Source organism: Nycticebus coucang, chromosome 3 (assembly GCF_027406575.1).
Source record: "Nycticebus coucang isolate mNycCou1 chromosome 3, mNycCou1.pri, whole genome shotgun sequence".
In the NCBI taxonomy this organism is placed as follows: domain Eukaryota; kingdom Metazoa; phylum Chordata; class Mammalia; order Primates; family Lorisidae; genus Nycticebus; species Nycticebus coucang.
In genome coordinates, this window is record NC_069782.1 from 93,955,410 (window position 1) to 93,980,565 (window position 25,156).

The 25,156-nt window shown below is 40.9% G+C and overlaps 1 protein-coding gene, 1 non-coding gene and 1 pseudogene across 15 annotated transcripts in view; 2 read left to right on the forward strand and 1 right to left on the reverse strand.

The window, feature by feature from the left end:
* Positions 1 to 25,156, forward strand: part of USP54 (ubiquitin specific peptidase 54) — a 152,628-nt gene that overhangs the window by 22,034 nt on the left and 105,438 nt on the right. The window contains exon 1 of one of the 14 annotated variants that reach the window (XM_053586079.1): positions 7,872 to 7,985. The exons of 12 other annotated variants lie outside the window; for them this stretch is intronic. The gene's annotated coding sequence lies outside the window, so the exon portion shown is untranslated. Of the gene's footprint in view, positions 1 to 7,871; positions 7,986 to 15,608; positions 15,627 to 25,156 lie in introns of those variants that run through there. One more of the 14 variants, XM_053586078.1, reaches the window with a different exon arrangement.
* On the forward strand, positions 6,653 to 6,721 carry LOC128582961 (small nucleolar RNA SNORD2). The gene has a single exon (XR_008379359.1). It is a non-coding gene; the product is annotated as a small nucleolar RNA SNORD2 (small nucleolar RNA).
* On the reverse strand, positions 23,018 to 23,457 carry LOC128582324 (V-type proton ATPase subunit F-like; annotated as a pseudogene).

A 25,156-nucleotide genomic window follows, 5' to 3' on the forward strand; every position in this document is an offset into this window, starting at 1 on the left:
AGAGATTTAATTTGGGAGCGAGTAGAGACAAAGGTATATGTTCAATTTAACACATTTAAACAGAAATATCAATCCATTTATAATATTTCTATATAAAATGTGACCACACTAATATATAATGCTGCTTTATGTGTTATTAAAATTTTTACATAAATGGAGTACTGTAGGAATAATTCTCTAACTTTTCTCAGGATAATATTGAGGTGTTTTTTTTTTTGAGACAGTCTCACTATGTCACCTTCGGTATAGTGCAGTAGTTTCACAGCTCACAGCAACCTCAAACTTGGGCTTACGCGATTCTCTTGCCTCAGACTCCCAAGTAGCTGGGACTACAGGCGCCCATCACAATGCCTGGCTATTTTTGTTGTAGTTGTCTTTGTTGTTTGGCAGGCCCAGGCTAGATTCGAACCCACCAGCTCTGTGTATGTGGCTGGCTCCCTAGCTGCTGAGCTACAGGCACCGAGCCTCTTTTTTTTGAGGCAGAGACTCATTCTGTTGCCCTGGGTAGAGTGCTGTGGCATCATAGCTCACAGTAATCTCTGACTCGTGGGCTCAAACAATCCTTTTGCCTTAGCCTCCTGAGTAGCTGGGACTACAGTCACCCACCACAATGTCTGGCTAGTTTTTCTACTTTTAGTAGAGTTGGGGTCTTGTTCTTACTCAGGCTGGTCTCTAACTCCTGAGCTCAGGTAATCCATTCTCCTCAGACTCCTAGAGTGCTAGGATTATAGGTGTGACCCACCGTGCCTGTCAAGATATTGAGTTCTAATGTTGAGATTAAATAGATTTAGTTTATCCATTTTTAAATCTTAAGACTATATCACATTGTAGTTATTGGTTCCTTTTTATTTTTTTTTGAGACAGTCTCAAGCATTTGCAATAGGTGGAGTGCCATGGCATGCTAGTTCATAGCAATTTCTAACTCTTGGGCTCAAGCTATCCTCTTGTCTCAGTTTTTCTATTTTCAGTAGAGATGGGGTCTCGCTCTTGCTCAGGCTGGTCTCAAACCTGTGATCTCAAGCAGTGCACCCTCCTTGGCCTCCTAGAGTGCTAGGATTATAGGTGTGAGCCACCGCGCCTGGCCTTATTGGTTCCTCTTTGATTAGTGTTTTGTTTTTTTTTTTTTTGTAGAGACAGAGTCTCACTTTATTGCCCTCGGTAGAGTGCCGTGGCATCACACAGCAACCTCCGTGGCAGCTCACAGCAACCTCCAAATCCTTGGGCTTAGGTGATTCTCTTGACTCAGCCTCCCAAGTAGCTGGGACTACAGGCGCCCGCCATAACGCCCGGCTATTTTTTTGTTGCAGTTTTGGCTGGGGCTGGGTTTGAACCCACCGCCCTCGGCATATGGGGCCGGCGCCCTACCACTGAGCCACAGGCGCCGCCCTATTAGTATTTAAGTTATTTTCAGTTTTTCTCTATGTAATGAACATACACTTGTTAGGATTTAGACCAGGTGTCCTCAAACTGCGGCCTGCAGGCCACATGAAGCGGTGTGAATTGTATTTGTTCTCGTTTTGTTTTTTACTTCAAAATAAGATATGTGCAGTGTGCATAGGAATTTGTTCATAGTTTTTTTTTAAACTACAGTCCAGCCCTTCAATGGTCTGAGGGACAGTGAATTGGCCCCCTGTTTAAAAAGTTTGAGGACACCTGATTTAGACTATGACAAGAAGTGAAATTGTTTAGGTGCATTAGTTCTATTGCTACATAATAAAGTGCCCCACAATTTAGTGACTTAAAACAACAAACATTTGTTATCTCACAGTTTCTATGACTAAGAATCTAGGTGGTCTTAGCTAGGTCCTTTGGCTCAGGATCTCTCACAAGGCTGCAATCAAGGTGTTAGCTGGAGGCTGAGCATTGTGGCTCATCCCTATAATCCAAACACTTTGGGAGGCCAAGGCAGGGAGGATTTCTTTTTTTTAATTTGAGACAGAGTCTCACTCCATTGCCCAGGCTATAGTGCCATGGTGTCAGCCTATCTCACAGCAACCTCAGACGCCTGGTTCAAGTGATCCTCTTGCCACAGCCTCCTAAATAGCTGGAATTATAGGTGCCTGCCATACTGTATGGCTAATTTTTCTATTTTTAGTAGAGAGAGGTCTCATTCTTGCCCAGACTGGTCTCAAATTCCTGAGCTCAATGGGATCCTTCTTCCTCAGCCTCCCAGAGTGCTTGGATTACAGGCATGAGCCACCATGCCGGCCTGGCAGGAGGATTTCTTGAAGACAGGAGTTTGAGACCAGCTTGAGCAAGAGTGGGACCCTGTCTGTACAAAAAAATTAGAAACATTAGGTTGGCATGGTGGAGCCCACCTGTAGTCCCAAGTACTTGGGAGGCTGAGGCAGGAGGATTGCTTGAGCCCAGGAGTTTCATGTTGTAGTGAGCTGTGATGAGGCTACTGCATTCTAGCCTGAATGACAGAGAGATACCCTGTCTCAAAAAATTAAAAAAAAAAATAAAAGGTCTTAGTGGAACTTTCGTTTTATTTGAAGCTTTATGGGGTAAAGATCTGTTACCAAGGTCTTTTATATGGTCATTGGCAGGATTCAGTTCTTCATAGGTTGATTAACTAAGGGCATTACCTCCTCATTGGCTGTTGTCTGGAGGCCTCCTTCAGTTCCTTGCTCTTGTGGGACTATCCATAGAGCAGTTTCCAACATGGCAGCTGGCTTCCACCAAGGAAGTAAGAGATGGGGAGCGAGCCCAGTAGGTAGAAGCCAGAGTTGTTCCTGTAACTTAATCTTGGAATTGACATCCCATTGCCTTTGTGGTATTCTATTCCTTAGAGGTCACTAGGTCCAGACCCCACTCCAGGAGCAAAGATTACACAAGGGCAAGAATAAAGTTGTGTACCACACTAGGTTATAGGTGTACTAGGGTACTTAGCCTGAAAAGATGATAATAGGAGCACATGAAATTTGTCTTATGTATCTGAAAGGCTCGTGTACAGAGGAAAGTGTCTATCTGTTCTGTTTTAAAGAAGAGTTTGAACTAAGACCAGTGGATGAAAATTAAAATGTGCTGTTTCACAGGATAATATGCTCTCTATCTTAGGATATATTCTGACAGAGGATCGATGACCACTTGTAAAAAAGTGTATAAAAGGAGTTCTTGGCATTAGTTTAGAAATTTAACTAGATGCCCTTTATGGAATTTTTCCATTCTAAGTTTCTATACTTAGAAACCCGCCACCCTTGGTATATGGGACCGGCACCCTACCCACTGAGCCACAGGTGCTGCCCTGCATGGGTTTTTTTTTTAAACAGTAAAATCACCAACAGAAAGCACAAAAATGCAAAAAAACATGTCACTACATAGACTCATAAATCTATTGCATATGAGAGGTGAAACAAGATGATGGAGCATTGTTTTGTTAGCCCTCAGCTGGGAATGTGCACGTGAGACAAATCTAGTTTTTGTGTATGCATGTCTGTGAATGACTGCAGAAGGGCTACAGGTATTGAGTTTGGGGTTAAACATGAATTTTAGTGAGTTGGCACGTAAGGAATTCATGCATGATGGAGATTAACAGAGTGTGTGTCTCTGTGTATTTGTTTTCTATTTAGTGTTATAAAAATGAAATAATTAAAAATACTGTTATATGGGTGGCGCCTGTGGTTCAGTGAGTAGGGCGCCAGCCTCATATACCGAGGGTGGCAGGTTCAAACCCGGTCCCAGCGAAACTGCAACAACAACAACAACAAAAATAGCCGGGTGTTGAGGCAGTCACCTGTAATCCCAGCTACTCGGGAGGCTGAGGCAAGAGAATCACCTAAATCACCTAAATCCAAGAGCTGGAGGTTGCTGTGAGCTGTGATGCCACACCACTCTACCGAGGGCAACAAAGTGAGACTCTGTCTCAAAAAAAAAAAAAAATACTGTTATAGTCTGTTTTCACTTACTATTTGTTCAACAAGTATTTATGGAGTGCCCATTATGTATCAGGCACTGTTCTAGGCTCTGCAGGTACAGTAGCAAACAAGATAGACAAGGTAAATTCTCTACTTAGGGAGCTGTACAGGTCTGACAATTAAGTTTGTGAATTTCCCAAAATATACTTAGTTTGACAGAACTGTACTAATAACTCAGTAAGGTTTCTTTCTTTCTTTCCTTTTTTTTTTTTTTTGAGAGAGAACTACATCACCCTTGATAGAGTGCCATGGTGTCACAACTCACAGCAACCTCAAACTCTTGGGCTTAAGTGATTCTCTTGCCTCAGCCTCCCATGGAGCTGGGACTATAGACGCCTGCTACAATGCCCTGCTATTTTTTTGTTGCAGTTGTCATTGTTGTTTTAGCTGGCCCAGGCCAGGTTCGACCCACCAGCCTTGGTGTATGTGGTCGGCGCCCACTGAGTTACAGGCGCTGCCCCTCAGTAAGGTTTCATAACCTTGGTATATCAGTGCCTCACCGCTGTGTTTTTGTTGTGTCTTGCTGAGTGGCGTTCATATTCATTATTGTTGCGTGTTTTTATGTGTCTTTGAGGATCTCACAGCTTGATTTAGAGCACCGAACAAACATTCATAAATTTCTTGTTAAACTTGGCGAGAATGTAAGTGACATCAGGGACGTGTTAGTCCAAGTTTATGGGGATAATGTCATGAAGAAAATAGAAATGTACAAACGGATTAAATGGTTTTCTGAGGGGAGAGAAAGTGTCACTGATGAAGAGAGGTCATGGTGGCCAGTAACGAGGAGAAGTGATGAGAACATTGCAAAAATTCATCAAATTGTGCATCACAATCATTGGCTGACTGTTGTTGGAAGAATAGCAGACCAAGTAAACAATCAATAGAGAAACAAGAAAATGTTAACTGAACATCTTGGCATGAGAAAGATGTGTAAAAATGGTCCTGAAGAAGCTCACTGATGAGCAAAAGCAAAGGAGAGTTGAAGTAGGCCAAGACCTTTTAGGGAGGCTAGATGATGTTTTGGGCCGTGTTATCACTGGTGATAAAAAAAAAAAAATAGGGGTATAAATACGACCCTGAAACAAAGTGTCCAAGTGCACTATGGAAGTCAGCCAGTTCTCCATGAACTAAAAAGTTCCATCAGTCCAAATCAAAGTCAAAATGATATGGATAACCTTTTTTGATATCTGAGAGATTGTTTATTATAAATTTGTTTACTATTTTTTTTTTTTTTTCTTGAGACAGAGTCTTATTTTGTTGCCCTCTGGAGAGTGCCAGGTAGCTGGGACTACAGGTACCTGGGCTATTTTTAGAGATGAGGTCTCATTCTGGCTCAGGTTGGTCTCAAATTCGTGAGTTCAAGCGATCTACCCACCTCAGCCTCTCAGAGTGCTAGGAAAATGGGCATGATACACCGTGTCCAGCCTCCAAGTTTACTATTTAGAAGTGCAGAAAAGGCTGTGTCAAAATGTTAGACAAAAACAAACTGAACTTTTCACCACCAACTCATGGCTGTTGCATAATGACACTGTAACAGCTCACACAGCACTATCTGTGAGGAGTTTTTAGCTAGTAAACAACCATATTGGAACATCCTCCTTACTCACTTGATCTGGCCCCCCAATGCCTTTTTTCTTTACCTGAAGATAAAGGAAATATTCAAGGGAAGACATTTTGATGACATTCAGGACATGAAGGGTAATGTGATGACAGTTCTGATGGCCATTCCAGAATTGCTTTGAAGGGTTGGAGACCAGCCTAAGCCAGAGTGAGACCGCGTCTCTAAAAATAGCTGGGCGTTGTGGTGGGTGCCTGTAGTCCAGCTACTTGGGAGGCTGAGGCAAGAGAATCACTTGAGCCCAAGAGTTTGAGGTTGCTGTGAGCTATGATGCCATTAATACACAGCACTCTACCAAGGGTGACAAAGTGAGACTCTGTCTCAAAAAAAAAAAAAGAAGAAGAAGAAGCAGCAGCAATTCTGATAGTACTTTCTCTGGAAATTCTTTACAGACTTTCTAATCTATTTTGTTCATATCTCTATTATAGATTTTTTTTTCTCCTTAGTGAATATTTTGAGAGACCTGTGACTTTAGTCATCTTTCTATCTCTAATATTAGCACTATGTCTGGCTTGTAGTAGATGCTCAGTAAATATTTAATGAATTAAAATATTTATGATATAACTCATGAATAGATGGGAAGTTGAATGTAGAATTCTTTTAGAGTTATTTTTGGATGAAATAGAATCAGTAGTTTTACTTTATTCTTTCTGCATTCATCATTTGCTCTTCTTCAAATATTTTTGTACTCTTTAATGTGAGCATCAGATTTACAAAAGAAACAAAATAGAGAATTTGCTTTTTAAAAATCTTGAACAAAAAAAAAATCTTGAACATTCCTTTAAATAGCAAGATTTCTTAGCATTTAAAAGAAGCCAAAATTCCATTTATACACAGTTCGTAAGAACTACATTGTTGTTTGGGCTTGGTGGCTCATGCCTATAATCCTAGCACTCTGGCAGGGGGAGGCAGGTGGATTACTTGAGCTCAGGAGTTCAAGACCAGCCTGAGCAGGAGCAAGACTCCATCTTTACTAAATAGAAAAAACTATAGTTTCAGCTACTGGGGAGGCTGAGGCAAGAGGATCTCTTGAGCCCGACAGTTTGAGGTTGCTGTGAGCTATGATGATGCCATGGCACTGTACCCAGAGTGACAGAAGGAAACTCTGTCAAAAAAAAAGTGAGATGATGGCAATCATCTTTTCGGACTGACTTGAAATGAAGAGAATACTCATTGCTGATCACTTGATTAAGGAAAAAAAAAGTCCATTATCATGTGATCATTTAACCTATCTGAATCTCAGAGACTCTCTTTGTTTTTTTTTGATTGTAAGGATAAGATCTAATGGCTTCTTCTTTGTCTTATCTGTGGTTAGGAGTAGCACTTACTGGTTTGGTGTCTGTTGCTCAGTGGTTAGGATGCCAGCCATGTACACCAGGGCTGGTGGGTTCAAACCCACCTGGGCCTGCTAAACAAAAAACAAACAAACAAAAAATAGCTGGGTGTTGTGGCAGGAGCCTGTAGTCCCAGCTATTTGGGAGGCTGAAGCAAGAGGATCACTTGAGCCGAAGAGTTTGAGATTGTTGTGAGCTTTGACACCATAGCACTCTAAAGAGGGTGACAAAGTGAAACTCTGTTTCAATTAAAAAAAAAAAAAAAAAAAAGGAATACAACTTAATCAGAACAATTTAAAATCATTGCTTTTTTTTTTTTTTTTTTTTTTTTTTTTTTTGCAGTTTTTGGCCGGGGCTGGGTTTGAACCCACCACCTCCGGAATAGGGGGCCGGTGCCCTACTCCTTAGAGCTACAGGCGCTGCCCTAAAACCATTGCTTTTAAATATGCAGCAATCTGAGATTTATATTATGTGTTAGATATAATAATATTCCCTAAACCATTTTCTTTTTGTTATGATTTTTAAAAAGTATACTGTGAGCTCGGTGCCTGTAGCACAGTGGTTATGGCGGCAGTCATGTGCACCGAGGCTGGTGGGGTTCGAACCCAACCTTGGCCAGCTGAACCACAACTGCAAAAAAAAAAAAATAGCTGGGTGTTGTGGCTGGTGCCTATAGTCTCAGCTACTGGGAGGCTGAGGCAAGAGAATTGCTTAAGCCCAAGAGTTTGAGGTTGCTGTGAGCTGTGATGCTACGACACTACCGAGGGTGACGCAGGGAGACTCTGTCTTAAAAGAAAAAAAAATACTGTGAATATGTTTATTATGATCTGGGCTGGTTTCTACGAAACAGTATTTTACTGGGATATATTCTTTTTGGAGTATTATATTCACTAGAAGTTATTTGCATGTGATTTATTTTTACTTTGTCTTTATACTTTTTTTCATTTGCATGTGAGTTTTTTTGTTTTGTTTGTTTGTTTGAGACAGAGTCTCATTCTGTTGCTCCAGGCTAGAGTGCTGTGGAGTCACAGCAACCTCAATCTCTTGAGTGTAAGTGATCCTCCTGCCTCAGCCTCCCAAGTACCTGGGACTACAGGCGCCAGCCACAATGCCCAGGTATGTCTTCTATTTTTAGTAGAGATAGGTCTTGTTCTTGATCAGGCCGGCCTGGAACTCCTGAGCTTAAGCAATCCACCTGTCTTGGCCTCTCAGAGTGCTAGGATTACAGGCATGAGCTATAATCGGCCTGTATGTGAGTTTTAAAAAATAGTTTATTCAGGCTCGGTGCCTGTAGCTCAGCGGCTAGGGTGCCAGCCACATGCATCGGAGCTGGTGGGTTTGAACTCAGCCAGGGCCTGCCAAACAATAATGACAACTACAACAAAAAAATAGCTGGGCCAGTTCTGGCGGGTGCCTATAGTCCCAGCTACTTGGGAGGCTGAGGCAAGAGGATAATATAAGCCCAAGAGTTTGAGGTTGCTGTGAGCTGTGACACCACAGCACTCTACCAAGGGCGATAGAGTGAGACTCTCTATCTCAAAAAAACAAATAATAATAATTTATTCATAGAGTGTTGTTTTTTCTGTTGAAAGAACTCATCCAGGATACCGTTATATTTACTTATTCATACATTTACATGTGTAGTGGTTTCAGAATTGTTAATCTGTACAACTGTGGGGAATAGTTCTATTAGGTAGCGTATACTGCAAGTGTACAGTTATTTGTGATTTTAGCTTTAGCATACTCCAGTCATTTCCAACGTTACCTAGGTTAGTACGTTATCCACTATCTTCAGTGAGGTTGTTTCAGTTTGTATCTTTTTATTATGGAAAAATTTTATTTTATTATTATTACTTGTTTTGAGAAAGAGTCTCATTCTGGCACCCTGACTAGAGTCCTGTGGTGTTATACCTTACAGCAACCTCAAGTTGCTTCTGCTCCTGATCCCCTTTTTAGATCAGATCACTAGCTCAGGAGTGGTGCTTAAATCTTTTTAATGAAAATAAATGCTGGTCTTTGTTTTTGTTTTCTTCTTTTTCCCACTACCAAAGGTTTATCAGCTCTGTTTTCTGTTTACCCTGGGTATGGTCAGATTTTTAAACAGATGGTTTTAATTTGGCTTCTGAGTGAGTATTCTAGAGAAATACGTCCAATAAGGAACAGAAAGGATTTCTACAGAAGTGTGGGAGAATGTTTGTACTTGTTTAGCAGAGGGTGTGCTCATCAAGCATCATTTCACCCTGCCTTATTCATCTGTTTTGTCTTTCCACCCAACCCAGACACATACTTTAACTTCTGGTGCTGTGCCATTTAAGTACATTGTCAGCCTTATTTTTGTAAGAGTGGATTTAGTGTTTTCTTTTATTGGGGAAGATATATAACAAATAGTATTGCTGTTGGCTTTTTGATTAGGAATATGGTGATTGCACTGTCTTAATTTTTTATTTATTATTTATTTATTTATTTTCATGTACAATCTGAAATATTCTCATCAAACTGTTCAACGTAGCCTTCATGGCATTTTCTTAGTTATTGTATGTAGGCATTTGTATTCTGCCTTTAGTAAGTTTCGCCTGTACCCATTCTAAGATGCACCATAGGTGTGGCCCTACCCATTACTCTCCCTCCACCCTCACCTACCCCCTTCCTTCCCCTTTCTTGGCCCTTTCCTCATAGTCTTGTGCTATAGTTGGGTTATAGCCTTCATGTGAAAGCTATAATTTAGCTTCATATTAGGGCTGAGTACATTGGATAATTTTTCTTCCATTCCTGAGATACTTTGCTAGGAAGAATATGTTCCAGTTCCATCCATGTAAACATGAAAGAGGTAAAGTCTCCATCTTTCTTTAGGGCTGCATAATATTCCATGGTATACATGTACCACAATTTGCTAGTCCATTCGTGGGTCGATGGGCACTTGGGCTTCTTCCATGACTTAGCAATTATGAATTGGGCTGCAATAAACATTCTGGTACAGATGTCTTTGTTATATTGTGATTTTTGGTCTTCTGGGTATAGACCTCATAAAGGAATTATAGGATCGAATGGCAGGTCTATTTTTAGGTCTCTAAGTATTCTCCAAACATCCTTCCAGAAGGAACGTATTAGTGTGCATTCCCACCAGCAGTGTAGAAGTGTGCCCTTTTCTCCACATCCACGCCAACATCTCTAGTTTTGGGATTTTGTTATGTGGGCTACTCTTACTGGGGTTAGGTGGTATCTCAAAGTAGTTTTGATTTGCATTTCTCTGATGATTAAGGATGATGAGCTTTTTATCATGTGTTTGTAAATCGTGTGTCTGTCTTTAGACAAGTTTCTCTTCAAGTCCCTTGCCCACACTGAGATGGGGTCACATGTTCTTTTCTTGCTAATACGTTTGAGTTCTCTGTGGATTCTGGTTATTAGACCTTTATCGGAGGTATAACCTGCAAATATTTTCTCCCATTCTGAGGGCTGTCTATTTGCTCTACCTACTATGTTCTTGGCTGTGCAGAAGCTTTTTAATTTGATCAGGTCCCAGTAGTGTATTTTTGATACTGCTTCAATCACCTGGGGAGTCCTTCTCATAAAATATTCACCCAGGCCGATTCCTTCAAGAGTTTTCCCTGCACTTTCTTCAAGTATTTTTATAGTTCCATGTCTTAAGTTTAAATCTTTTATCCAGTGAGAGTCTATCTTAGTTAATGGTGAAAGGTGTGGGTCCAGTTTCAATCTTCTACAGGTTGGCAGCCAGTTCACCCAGCACCATTTGTTAAATAGGGAATCTTTTCCCCACTGAATGTTTTTAATTGTCTTGTCAAAGATCAAATAATGGTAAGTAGCTGGATTCATCTCTTGGTTCTCTATTCTGTTCCAGACATCTACTCTGTTTTTGTGCCAATACTATGCTGTTTTGATCACTTGTCAATTATAGTACAGTCTCAGGTCTGGTAGCTTGATTCCTCCTTGTGTGTTTTTATTGCTGAGCAATGTTTTGGCTATTGGAGATTTTTTTCTGATTCCATATAAAACGAAGTATTATTTTTTCAAGGTCTTTAAAATATGACAATGGAGCTTCAATAGGAATTGCATTAAAATTATATATTGCTTTGGGTAGTATAGACATTTTAACCATGTTGATTCTTCCCAGCCATGAGCATGGTATGTTTTTCCATTTGTTAACATCATCAGCTATTTCTTTTCTTAAAGTTTCATAGTTATCTTTGTAGAGATTTTTCATGTCCTTTGTTAGGTATACTCCCAAATATTTCATCTTCTTTGTCACTACTGTGAAAGGAATACAGTCCTTGACTGTTTTTTTTTGGCTTGGTTATTGTTGGTATATATAAAGGCTACAGATTTATGGGTGTTGATTTTGTAGCCTGAGACATTGCTGTATTCCTTGATCACTTCTAAAAGTTTTGTAGTAGAATCCCTAGTGTTTTCCAGATATACGATCATATCATCTGCAAAGAGTGAAAGTTTGATCTCTTCTGACCCTATGTGGATACCCTTGATCGCCTCTTCTTCCCTAATTGCAATGGCTAAAACTTCCATTACAATGTTAAAGAGCAATGGAGACAATGGGCAACCTTGCCTGGTTCCTGATCTAAGTGAAAATGATTTCAATTTAACTCCATTCAATACGATATTGGCTATGGGTTTGCTGTAGATGGCCTCTATTAGTTTAAGAAATGTCCCTTCTATACTAATTTTCTTAAGTGTTCGGATCATGAAGGGATGCTGGATATTATCAAAAGCTTTTTCTGCATCAATTGAAAGAATCATATGGTCCTTTTTTTTTAGTTTGTTTATGTGCTGAATTACATTTATAGATTTACGTATATTGAACCAGCCTTGACACCCTGGGATAAAACCAACTTGGTCATGATGTATGATTTGTTTGATGTGTTGCTGGATTCTGTTTGTTAGGATCTTGTTGAATGTTTTTGCATCTATATTCATTAGTGATATTGGTCTATAATTTTCTTTTCTTGTTGGGTCTTTCCCTGTTTTGGGGATCAAGGTGATGTTTGCTTTGTAGAATGTATTGGATAATATTCCTTCTTTTTCTATAGTTTGGCAGAGGTTTAGTAATATAGGTACTAGTTCTTCTTTAAATGTTTGGTAGAATTCTGACGTAAAGCCATCTGGTCCTGGGCTTTTCTTTTTAGGGAGATTTTGTGTAGTTGATGCTATTTCAGAACTTGATATAGGCCTGTTCAACATTTCCACTTCATTCTGGCTAAGTCCTGGTAGGTGGTGTACTTCCAGGTATTGGTCGATTTCTTTCAGATTTTCGTATTTCTGAGAGTAGAGTTTCTTGTAGTATTCGTTAAGGATTTTTTGAATTTCTGAGGGGTCTGTTGTTATTTCATCGTTACCATTTCGGATTGATGAAATTAGAGATTTTACTCTTTTTTTCCTGGTTAGGTTGGCCAAAGTTTCATCTATTTTATTGGTCATTTCAAAAAACCAACTTTTGGATTTATTGATCTGTTGTATAATTCTTTTGTTTTCAATTTCATTTAATTCTGCTCTGATTTTGGTTATTTCTTATCTTCTGCTGCATTTGGGGTTGGAGTGTTCTTCCTTCTCCAGTTGCTTGAGATGTCCCATTAAGTTATTAACTTCCTCTCTTTCCGTTTTCTTGAGGATGGCTGCAGTGCTATAAATTTCCCTCTTAGGAGTGCCTTTGCAGTATCACAGAGGTTCTGGTAATTCGTGTCTTGATTGTTGCTTTGTTCCAAAAATTTGGTGATTTCCTTCTTAATTTTGTCTATAACCCATCTATCCATCAGCATAAGGCTGTTTAGCTTCCATGGTTTTGTATGGGTATGCAGGTTCCTGTTGTTATTGAGTTCGACTTTTATTCCATGATGGTCTGAGAAGATGCAAGGAATAATTTCTATTTTTTTAAATTTTCTGAGGTTAGATTTGTGGCCTAGGATGTGGTCGATGTTGGAGTTTGTTCTGTGGGCTGACGAGAAGAATGTTTATTCAGTTTTGTTGGGATGAAATGTTCTGTAGATGTCTGTTAAGTCCAGATGTTGAATGGGTAAGTTCAAATCTAAAATTTCTTTGCTTAGCTTCTTTTTGGAGGATCTATCCAGCACTGCTAAAGGGGTGTTAAAATCTCCAACTACTATGGAACTGGAGGAAATCAAGTTGCTCAGGTCTGTTAGAGTTTTTCTTATAAATTGAGGTGCATTCTGGTTGGGTGCATAAATATTAATAATTGAAATCTCATCATATTGAGTATTACCTTTAACAAATATGAAGTGTCCATCCTTATCCTTTCTTATGTAGGTTGGTTTAAAGCCTATTGCATCTGCGAATAGGATTGCAACGCCTGCTTTTTTCTGCTTTCCATTTGCATGGAGTATAGATGACCATCCCTTCACTTTGAGTCTGTATTTGTCTTTTAATGTAAGATGCGATTCTTGTTTGCAGCAGATCTCTGGCTTGAGTTTTTGTATCCAGTCAGCCAACCTGTGCCTCCGTAGAGGACAATTTAAACCATTCACATTAATTGAGAATATTGATAAGCCTTTCGAGAGTCTGGTGGACATTTTTAATCCTTTAGTGACTGTGGAAGTTGGAATTTGATCAAAATTTTCTGGGTGGGTTTACTTTTGTGGTGGAGGATTATGCTGGTCTTTATGGAGGATAGGTCTGAGAATATCCTGGAGGGCTGGTTTAGTTATGGCAAATTTCTTTAACGTGTGAATGTCATTGAAGTATTTAATTTCTCTGTCATAAATGAAACTCAATTTAGCTGGGTACAGGGATCCTGGGTTGAAAGTTATTTTGTTTTAGGAGATTAAAAGTCGATGACCATCCTCTTCTAGCTTGAAAGGTTTCAAGAGAGAGATCTGCAGTTATTCTAATATTCTTGCCCTTGTAGGTGATGGTTTTCTTTTGTCTGGCTGCTTTCAGAATGTTCTCCTTCATATTAACTTTAGTGAAATTGATTATGATGTGTCTGGGGGATGTCTTATTTGTGTTGAGTCGTGCTAAAGTTCTGAAACTGTCTGTTATCTGAATTTCAGAATCTCTTGGCATGTCTGGAAAGTTCTCTTTCATAATTCATGGAGAAGAGACTCTGTGCCTTGTGAAGCCACTTCGTTGCTTTCCAGGATCCCTATTAGACAAATATTGATTTTCTTTGAATTATCCCAGAGCTCTTTCAGAGAGTGATCTGTTTTTGCCCTCCATTTGTCTTCCTCTTTGAGAGTTTGGGAGCGTTTGAAAGCTTTGTCTTCAATGTCAGAAGTCCTTTCTTCTTTTGCTCCATTCTGTTACTGAGGGATTCTACTGTGTTTCTTAGATCTTTGAGGGCTGCAACTTCTTGTCTCAATGTGTCAAAATCTTTGGTCATTTGGTCTTTGAATTCATTGAATTCTTGAGATATCTTTTGGGTTACTGCTTGGAATTCTAATTCGATCTTATTTACTATCCAATTCTGAATTCAATTTCTGACATTTCAGCTATTTGTGCATGGGATCTTTTTTTTTTTTCTTTTTTTTTTTTCTGTAGAGACAGAGTCTCACTGTACCGCCCTCGGGTAGAGTGCTGTGGCGTCACACGGCTCACAGCAACCTCTAACTCTTGGGCTTACGCGATTCTCTTGCCTCAGCCTCCCGAGCAGCTGGGACTACAGGCGCCTGCCACAACGCCCGGCTATTTTTTGGTTGCAGTTTGGCCGGGGCTGGGTCCGAACCCACCACCCTCGGCATATGGGGCCGGCGCCCTACTCACTGAGCCACAGGCGCCGCCCTGTGCATGGGATCTTGTGCTGTGTCTGCCCCATTGATCCTCGGGGGAGTTGATCTACTCTGATTATTCATATTGGCAGAGTTTTCCTGTTGATTTCGCCTCATGATTGTTTTTCACCATTGCCTCTGGCCGTCCTCAAAGTTGGCGAGGTGTCTGTCCCAAGATTGGACCCCAGCGGGCTCAGTCTATTGTTGGTGGATCTTTGTAGGGAGTGACCCTGTGTAGTTCCTCCCAGCCAGGGAGTTCTGGTTGTGGAAGCAGCTCTAGAGTATGACACACCCATATCCAGCAACAGGGCGGGAGGTGGTGGGCATGGTTCTGGGAGTGCTTGGCGCCCAGTGACTTTGGCACAGAGAGCCCAAGTCTCCAGCAGTCTCTGGCTAGGAGAAGGGCTCTGCATAGAGGCAGGGAGGGCTCTGGAGGGCACGCGGCTACTAGAGTTCCTGGCCAGACAAGTGGGCTGGTGTGGAGGGTGGGAGGGTACAGGAGGGAGAACGCAGGGTTGCACAGCTCCTGCAGGTCCTGGTTAGAGCATGCGGAGGTCCAGTGGGCGCAGATTGCGGGTCGGGGGTCACGGCATAGCTCTTATGGAGGTCCAGGTGGTGCCAACCCCAGGAGTTTGAGGTTGCTATGAGCTGTGACACCGTAGCACTCTACCCAGGGCAACAGCCCGAGGCTCCAGTGTGCCAAAACCGGTCTCACTCTGCCCCTGAGGGTTAAGGCTATAAGGCAGCTCAGTCCCTGCCTTTAGGCTGCTCAGTCACAAGGTTACTAGCTTCTGCCAGAACCTTGCTCTGCGACCCTGAGGGCGGAGTTTGCCGGGGCAGTTCTCTCACAATGGCTCTCTGCAGCCCACAGCCGAACACTATTAGCTCCGTCCAGCTCAGCGGCTCAGTCTGGGGCCCTAGACAACGCCCAAAGTTCTCCGCACTCCTGTTCAAGCTCTCCCTAAGGCAGTTCAACTGAGTGCCAAGTCCAAAAACACCGAAACAGTCACAGGTAAGGCCTTTCTGGTTTGCAGTCTCACTGCTGCTTGTACTTATGGCTGCTGGCGGGATTAGGTCAATCGAACACACGGAACCACTTGCCAATTTTCCACTGTTTTTGTCTTCATCTTGGGGTCCAGAAGTCCCTTGCTGACTCCCTGTATCCTCAAAGGGATGATTATAGGCAGATCCCACCAGCTAGGGATGCCTGGAATCTTATCTCCCCAGACTCACTGTGCTGTTGCAGGGAAGCTGTTACTTGGCTGCCATCTTCCGAACTCCCACTCTGTCTTAATTTAAATGACAATGCCAAAAGGGTAAGAATGCCTGATTTTTTTATGTATTCTTCAAAATAATTTTAAAATCTTAGACACACAGAAATTGTTTGCTGAGAATTTGAAGTCATTGAAGTCACCTAGTCAGTTTTACTAGGTGGCAGCTGCTATTGTTCATGAGGACCTGATTTAAACTACAGACATGAAACAAAACATGTTTCACAAAAATGGAAACTGGGCCAGGCACAGTGGCTTAAGCCTGTAATCCTAGCACTCTGAGGGGCTGAGGCAGGTGGATTGCCTGAGCTCACAGGTTTGAGACCAGCCTGAGCCAGAGTGAGACCCTGTCTCTAAAAATACCCAAGCGTGTGGTGGATGCCTGTAGTCCCAGCTACTTGAGGCAGGAGAATTGTTTGAGCCCAAGAGTTTGAGGTTGCTGTGAGCTATGACACTACCTCACTCTACCAAGAGAGAAAAAGTGAGACTCTGTCTCAAGAAAAAAAAGGGGGGGGGCAGTGCCTGTAGCTCAAAGGAGTAGGGCGCCAGCCCCATATACCGGAGGTGGTGGGTTCAAACCCCAGCCCCAGCCAAAAAAAACTCCAAAAAAAAAAAAAGATAAAAAAAAAAGGAAACTGTGATTTAAAAGTAACTATACGTGGGCGGTGCCTGTGGCTCAAAGGAGTAGGGCACCGGCCCCATATACCGAGGGTGGTGGGCTCGAACCTTGCCCTAGCCAAACTGCAACAACCAAAAAAGAACTATATGAGTTTGTAATAAAAATAATTATATGAGATATAATTCATATGCCATGCAATTTACCCTTTTAACATATGCAATTCAGTGTTTTCTAATGTATACACAGCAATGAGAAACAATCACGACAATCACTTTAGAACATTTTTATCACCCTAAAAAGAAATGCTGTACCTATTACCAGTCACATTTCCTTCACATCTCCCCCCAGCTCTAGACAACCACTAATCTACTTTCTGTCTCTGTAGATTTGCCTACTTTGGACATTTCATATAAATGGCATCATACCATGCATGATCTTTTATGATTGGCTTCTTTCACTTAGCATAATGCCTTCAGGGTTCATCCGTATTGTAGCATATATCAGTACTTCATTCCTATAATGGCTAAATAGTAATCATTGTATGAATACAACACATTTATCTATCAGTTGATGGTTTTATTTTATTTTTTTAGAAACAGAGTCTCACTTTGTCACCCTCAGTAGAATACTGTGGTGTCACAGCTCACAGCAACCTGTAGCTCTTGGGCTTAGGCGATTCTCTTGCCTCAGCCTCCCAAGTAGCTGGGACTACAGGTGCCTGCCACAACGCCCGGCTATTTTTTTGTTACAATTTGGCCAGGGCTGGGTTTGAACCTGCCATCCTTTGTGTATGGGGCCGGCACCCTACTCACTGAGCCCCAGGCGCTGCCCTGATGGGGGTTTTGGCTGTTTTATTTATTTTGGTTAACTGTGAAGAATGCTGCAATGAACATTTGTGAACAACTTTTTGAGTGAACATATATTTTAATTTCTCTTAAGTAATATACCTAGGAGAAGTGCTGGGTCAAATGGTAACTCTATTTTTAATCTTTTGAGGATTGTCCAGAGTAATTTCTAAAGTGACTGTGCTATTTTACATTTCCACCAATAGCATATGAAAGTTCAGTTTTTTTCTATATCCTTGTCAACATGTTATAAGCTGTTGTTTTGATTATAGACATCCTCCTGGGTGTGAAGTGATATCTAACTGTGGTTTGATTTTCATTTCCTTGATTTAATTAATTAATTAATTTTTTTGAGACATAGAGTCTCACTATGTCTCCCTTGGTAGAGTGCTGTGGCATCACAGCTCACAGCAACCTCCAACTGTTGGGCTCAAATGACAAATGATTTTCTTGTCTCAGTATAATGAGTAGCTGGGACTACAAGTGCCCACCACTATGCCTGGCTGGTTTTGGTTGCTGTTGACATTGTTATTTAGCAGGCTCGGGCTGGGCTTGAACCCGCCAGTTTCGGTGTATGTGGCTGGTGCCCTACTCATTGAGTATGGGCGCCGAGCCACCTTGATTTAATTTAAACTGTATTAAAAAATACTTTATTAATAGACTTTATTTATTTATTTTTGAGACAGAGTCTGTCTTTGTCACTCTTGGTAGAGTGCCGCGGTGTCAAGCTAACAGCAATCTCAAACTCAAGGGTTCAAATGAGTCTCTTGCCTCAACCTCCAAGTAGCTATGACTATAGGTGCCCACTACAGTGCCCAGCTATTTTTAGTGATGAGATCTCGCTCTAGTTCAGGCTGGTCTCGAACCTGTCAGGTCAGCCAACCCACCCACCTTGGCTTCCCAGAGTGCTAGGATTGCAGGGATGAGCCACCACACCTGACCCTAATAGACTTTATTTTTTAAAGCAGTTTTAAATTTACAGAAAAATTAAGAAGATAGTGCGAGTTCCCACATCCCCCCCACTGCCAGTTTTCCCTATTACTATTATTATTATTATTTGTATTTTTTTGGAGACAGGGTTTCACTGTTGCCTGGGCTAGAAGTGCAATGGCATCACCATAGTTTATTGTGTCTCAAACTCCTGGGCTCAAGGGATCCTCTTACCTTGGCCTCCCAAGTAGCTGGGACTATAGGCACATGCCACCATGCCCAGCTAATTTTTCTGTTGTCTGTAGAGATGATGTCTTGCTCTTGCTCAGTCTGGTCTTGAACTTATGGCCTCACACAGTCTTTCCACTTTCCTTAGCCTCTCAAAGTGCTAGTCTTACAAGAGCGAGCCATCATGCCTGGCCATTTTCTCTTTATTAACTTCTTACATTAGTACAGATAGTCCTTGGGTTATGGACTTGGTGGTATTCTGTATTTCCAAACAGGTTACCAAGGTTTTCCACAAAGATAATTTGTAATTATATAATTAAATTAAAAATTTGGGCACTAGTGTCTTCTGTGCATGTAAATAAACCTGCCTGGGGTGTCCAACCTGTGGCCTTTGGGCCAGATGCAGATTACTTGAGGCCTGTTTTGCTTATTTGCGGTGTTGGATATATCTCTTTGGTCTCCCCTTCTCCCACCCTCACAGTGTCACAGACCTTTTTTTTTTTTTAACTCATTGAGTGTCATCAGTGCTTTGTGTATTTAATGTGTGGCCTAAGACAACTCTTCCCTTACTGCAAACTGTGGCAGGAAAAAAAAAATTGGACATTCCTGGTAGCAATTCATTGACATAGTATCTCTGTGCTAGTGGCTAGTCTTACTGTTTATGAGATTGTTTATGCACAGTGTAACTTTTATCTTAACTTTTAGATTTGATTGTGTAAGTCTGTGTTTATCTTATGACCCTGCTTCTAAAGAAAAAGTCCACTGTTAGCCCACTTGAGCCTGGAGCAAAGAGAAAGATGATTAGAAATGAAAGTAAAAATAATTGGAGTAAGGCTAGGTGCCAAGCATTAGCCTTCAGTTGCTGGACCATGGGAACAATTATGAAGTCAGAACAATGGAACATGTGAAAGACAGTGTTCCAATGAAAGAATCAATTATTACTAACTAGCATAGTGGATTAATTATTAAAATGGAAAGTTTTTTTTTTTTTTTTTGAGACAGAGCCTCAAGCTGTTGCCCTGGGTAGTGTGCCGCTATGACATCACAGCTCACAGCAACCTCCAACTCCTGGGCTTAAGTGATTCTCTTGCCTCAGCCTCCCAATAGCTGGGACTACAGGAGCCCCCCACAATGCCCAGCTACTTTTTGGTTGTAGTTGCCATTGTTGTTTGGCAGGCCTGGGCTGGATTTGAACCCACCAGCTCTGGTGTATGTGGCTGGCACCTTAGCCTCTTGAGCTATAGGCGCTGAGCCAAGTTATTATTATTTTTTAATCACTCACTTTGTCATCCTTGGTAGAGTGCTGTGGAGTCAGCTCACAGCAACCTTAATCTCTTGGGCTGGTGCAATTCTTTTGCCTCAGCCTCCTATGTAGCTGGGACTATAGGTGCCCACCACAATGCCCTGCTATGTTTTTTTTTTTTTTTAAGCAGATCAGGGCCAGATTCAAACTCACCAGCACTGGAGCACGTGGCTGGTGCCCTAACCATTGCGATGTGGGTATACCATGATTATTATTGATTTGGTTAGAAGATCGAAATAAGTGTAGCATTCCTGGTAGCCTAATGTTGATGCATCATTAGGTGACTGTTACTCTTTTTCTTTTTTTTTTTAATTGTTGTTTGGTTTAAATGTAATTTTTTTTATATTCATCCTATCTCATTTGATTTCATTTTTTTTCTCTAAACAACAACTGACTTTTACGTTTCCTTTCTTTTTTCCTCCTCCTTTTTTTTAAAAAAATTTATTGTTGGGGATTCATTGAGGGTACAAGAAACCAGGTTACATTGATTGCATTTGTTAGGTAAAGACCCTATTACAATCTTGTGTTCCCCCAAAAGATGTGTCACACACCAAGACCCCACCCCCTTGCTCCTTCCCTCTCTCTGCTCTTCCTTTCCCCACCCCTGTCTCCTTCTTTCTCTCTCTGGCTCCCCTTCTCCCACCCCCACCGTGTCATTAATTGTCCTCATACCAAAACTGAATACATAGTATTCATGCTTCTCCATTTTTGTGATGCTTTACTAAGAATAATGTGTTCTACTTCCATCCAGGTTAATACAAAGGCTGTAAAGTCTCCATTTTTTTAATGGCTGAATAGTATTCCATGGTATACATATACCACAGCTTGTTAATCCATTCCTGGGTTGGTGGGCATTTAGGCTGTTTCCACATTTTGGCGATTGTAAATTGAGCTGCAATAAACAATCTAGTGCAAGTGTCCTTATGATAAAAGGATATTTTTTTCCTTCTGGGTAGATGCCCAGTAATGTTATTGCGGGATCAAATGGGAGGTCTAGCCTGAGTTCTTTGAGGGTTCTCCATACTTCCTTTCAAAAAGGTTGTACTAGTTTGCAGTCCCACCAGCATTGTAAAAGTGTTCTCTTCTCTCCATATCCATGCCAGCATCTGCAGTTTTCAGATTTTGTGATGTGGGCCATTCTCGCTGGGGTTAGATGGTATCTCAGGGTGGTTTTGATTTGCATTTCTCTAATAGATAGGGATGATGAGCATTTTTTCATACGTTTGTTAACCATTTGTCTGTCTTCTTTAGAGAAGGTTCTATTCATGTCTCTTGCCCATTGATATATGGGATTGTTGGCTTTTATCATGTGGATTAATTTGAGTTCTCTATAGATCCTAGTTATCAAGCTTTTGTCTGATTCAAAATATGCAAATATCCTTTCCCTAGGTTGTCAATTTGCTTTGGTTGTTGTCTCCTTAGCTGTACAGAAGCTTTTCAGTTTAATGAAGTCCCATTTGTTTATTTTTGTTGTTGTTGCAATTGCCACAGCTGTCTTTTTCATGAAGTCTTTCCCCAGGTCAGTATTTTCCAGTGTTTTTCCAATGCTTTCTTTGAGGATTTTTATTGTTTCATGCCTTAAATTTAAGTCCTTTATCCATCTTGAGTCAATTTTTGTGAGGGGAGAAAGGTGTGGGTCCAGTTTCAGTCTTTTACATGTGGATATCCAGTTCTCCCAGCACCATTTATTGAGTAGGGAGTCTTTCCTCCAGCGTATGTTCTTGTTTGGTTTATTGAAGATTAGGTGGTTGTAAGATGTTAGTTTCGTTGCCTGGTTTCCTATTTGATTCCAAATGTCTATGTCTCTATTTTTGTGCCAGTACCATGCTGTCTTGACCACTATGGCTTTGTAGTAGAGCCTAAAATCTGGTATGGTGATGCCCCCAGCTTTGTTTTTATTGCTAAGAACTGCCTTAGCTATACCGTTTTTTTTTTTCGGTTCCATACAAAATGCAGAATCATTTTTTCCATATCTTGAAAGTACAGTGTTGGTATTTTAATAGGAATGGCATTGAATAGGTCGATTGCTTTGGGAAGTATAGATATTTTAACAATGTTGATTCTTCCCAGCCATGAGCATTGTATGTTCTTCCATTTGTTAAAGTCCTTTGCTATTTCCTTTCTTAGGATTTCATAATTTTCTTTTTTTTTTTTTTGTAGAGACAGAGTCTCACTTTATGGCCCTCAGTAGAGTGCCGTGGCCTTACACAGCTCACAGCAACCTCCAACTCCTGGGCTTAAGCGATTCTCCTGCCTCAGCCTCCCAAGTAGCTGGGACTATAGGCACCCGCCACAACGCCCGGCTATTTTTTGGTTGCAGTTTGGCCGGGGCCGGGTTTGAACCTGCCACCCTCGGTATATGGGGCCGGCACCCTACTGACTGAGCCACAGGTGCCGCCCCATAATTTTCTTTATAGAGGTCTTCCACCTTCCACCTCTTTTGTTAGGTATATCCCTAGGTATTTCATTTTCTTTGAAGCTATGGTAAAGGGAGCTGTGTCCTTAATTAGCCTCTCATCTTGACTGTTATTGGCGTATATAAAGGCTACTGACTTGTGGACATTGATTTTATATCCTGAGATATTACTGTATTTTTTGATGACTTCCAGGAGTCTTGCGGTTGAGTCTTTGGGTTCTCTAAGTATACGATCGTATCATCAGCAAAGAGGGAGAGTTGGACCTTCTTTGCTCCCATTTGGATGCCCTTTAGTTCCTTGTCTTGCCTAATTATATTGGCTAGAACTTCCAGCACTACATTGAATAGTAATGGTGACAGAGGACAACTTTGTTTGGTTACAGTTCTAAGAGGAAAAGCTTTCTGTTTTACTCTGTTCAGTAAAATATTATCTGTGGGTTTGTCATAGATAGCTTCGATCAGTTTCAGAAATGTGCCATCTATACCTAAACTCTTCAATGTTCTAATTAGAAAAGGATGCTGGGTTTTATAGAATGCTTTTTCTGCATCTATTGAGAGGATCATATGGTCTTTGTTTTTGCTTCTTTTTTTTTTTTTTGAGGGATGACTATTACTTTAATTTGACATTGACAATGACACTGTGTAACAGCATAGGGAAGAGGTAGTGGAGAGAGAAGATGGTCAGGCTTCCTGTTCCCTAAGCAGCCTTGATTTTAATGGCAGAGTCTCAGCAACCCAGAAGTACCTCTCCTAGCCTCTCAATAGGGTAAAAGGGGCAGGGAATTGGAAATTAGAGTCTCAAAACTTGAAGAAGGACTGATGCCAAATCTGGGAGAGACCTGAAAATGAAGGAGAGACTGAAAGCTGTGGGAGTCCCCTAGCGCAGGTCTTCAGCAGTGAACATGCCCCTGGCTCTGTGCTGGATGGAGTCCTTGGCAGTATCATAGGGTGCTCCTTGGATAGGATCTCCAGGACTGCCGGAATGGAGCACTGGTGGGCATCCAGGGCATGTCGAACCATCTCTGCAATGTACTGGTTGATGAGGATGATGCCAATGTCATCTTGGTTTAGAAACTGCCGGAAAGTGTCTTCGATTTCACTGATAGTTGTATCCTTCTCCACCACCAGGAAATTAGGATGGGGGTTCTTGTTAAGCTCCCCTGCCAAGTAGGAAACCAGTTACCGTGTCCTTGTCTCCAATCACTGCGATTAGCTTTTCCCTCCCTGCCATTCCTGCAGTCAGTCAGAGATCAACCAGGAGCTCTCAAGTCACCCTGCTTCTATTAATATAGTGGATAACATTTATGGACTTGTGTGTGTTAAACCAGCCTTGGATCCCTGGGATGAAACCTACTTGATCATGATGTATGACTTTTTTGATGATAAGCTGTAATCTATTGGCTAGGATTTTGTTGAGAATTTTTGCATCTATATTCATTCGTGAAATTGGTCTGAAATTCTCCTTTTTGGTTGGGTCTTTTCCTGGTTTTGGGATCAGGGTGATGTTTGCTTCATAGAACGTGTTGGAAAAGATTCCCTCCTCCTCAATTTTTTGGAATAATTTCTGCAGTATAGGAATAAGCTCTTCCTTGAAGGTTTGATAGAATTCTGGTGTGAAGCCATCCAGACCAGGGCATTTTTTTGTTGGAAGATTTATTATTGTTTCTTTAGTCTCAGTGCTTGATTGGTCTGTTCAGGAGCTCTATTTCTTCCTGCCTAAGTCTGGGGACAGGGTGTGATTCCAAATATTGATCCATTTCCTTCACAGTGCCAAATTTCTGGGCATAGAGTTTCTGGTAGTATTCAGAGATGATCTCTTGTATCTCTGTGGCAGTAGTTGTAATTTCCCCTTTATCATTTCTGATTGAGGTTACTAGAGATGTTCCTTTTTTATTTCTAGTTAGTCTGGCCAAAGGTTTATCTATTTTATTTATTTTTTCAAAAAACCAACTCCTTGTTTCATTAATTTTCTGAATGATTCTTTTGTTTTCAATTTCATTGATCTCTGATTTAATTTTGGATATTTCTTTTCTTCTGCTGGGTTTAGGCTTAGATCTTCTTTTTCCAATTTCATAAGATGGCTTGTGAGTTTGTTGATGTGCTCACTTTCTGTTTTTCGAATGTAGACACCTAAAGCAATAAATTTTCCTCTCAAAACTGCTTTTGCAGTATCCCACAGGTTTTAGTAGCTTGTGTCTTCATTGTTGTTATGCTCAAGGAAGTTAGTGATTTCCTGTTTTATTTCTTCCTGCACTCAACTGTCATTCAACAGAAGGTTGTTTAATTTCCATGCCTTTGTGTGGGGTTGAAAGTTTTTGTTGGAGTTGAGTTCCACCTTTAGTGCCTTGTGGTCTGAGAAGATACAAGGTAAAATTTCACTTCTTTTTATTCTGTTGAGGTTTGTTTTGTGTCTTAGGATATGATCAATTTTGGAGAATGTTCCATGGGATGATGAGAAGAATGTATATTCTTTATCTTTGGGATGGAGTATTCTATATGCGTCTATCAAGCACAGTTGTTCTAGGGTCTCATTTAAGTCCCTTATATCTTTGTTTAATTTCTATTGAGAGGATCTGTCCAGTTCTGTAAGAGGAGCGTTAAAGTCCCCTGTTATTATGGTATTATCAGATATCATATTGCTCAGACTAAGGTCTGTTTCAAGAATTTGGGAGCATTTAATTTGGGTGCATAAATATTTAGAATTGAAACGTCTTCTTGTTGTATTTTTCCCTTGACCAATATAAAGTGACCATCTTTGTCTTTTTTGACTTTAGTTGCTTTAAATCCACATGTATCTGAAAATAAGATTGCAACTCCTCTTTTCTTCTGAATTCCATTTGCCTGAAAAATTGTTTTCCAACCCTTAACTTGGAGTTTTAATTTGTCTTTTGAAGCAAGGTGTGTTTCCTGCAGACAGCAAATGGATGGTT